The sequence below is a fragment of the Antrostomus carolinensis genome, unplaced genomic scaffold (assembly GCF_000700745.2).
Source record: "Antrostomus carolinensis isolate BGI_N321 unplaced genomic scaffold, ASM70074v2 scaffold30321, whole genome shotgun sequence".
Taxonomy (NCBI): Eukaryota; Metazoa; Chordata; class Aves; order Caprimulgiformes; family Caprimulgidae; genus Antrostomus; species Antrostomus carolinensis.
In genome coordinates, this window is record NW_010296729.1 from 7,494 (window position 1) to 7,821 (window position 328).

At 63.4% G+C, this 328-nt stretch overlaps 1 protein-coding gene across 1 annotated transcript in view; it reads right to left on the minus strand.

Moving 5' to 3' along the window:
• Nucleotides 1-328, minus strand: part of PPM1J (protein phosphatase, Mg2+/Mn2+ dependent 1J) — a gene marked incomplete at its 5' end in the record, with an annotated part of 6,179 nt that overhangs the window by 4,845 nt on the left and 1,006 nt on the right. The gene's annotated exons all lie outside the window — the stretch shown is intronic.

Genomic DNA, 328 nt, shown 5'->3' on the forward strand with positions numbered 1-328 from the left:
AGCTCCAAGCAGCCCAAAATAGCGCCCGGCTGCTCCAGCAGCACCTCAACTGCTGCCTGAGCCAAGACTCAGCTCCAGGGGGACAGCAGCAGCCGGGGCCCCAGCACCTTTCCCCTCACATCCCTGGGGTGACTGCAGGGTTGGGGGACAGGGGTCCTGCGGGGTGGCTGGGGATGTGGCTTCCCCAGGGCAGGGGAACAAGCAGGAAAGAGCAAGACAACATGGGAGCAGCTGGGACACAGTGCGGTGATGCCTTCTGCACCCACACCACTCCAGGGCCCAAAGCCTCTGTGTCCTGCACCCCTGAAATACAGCAGGGCATCACAGT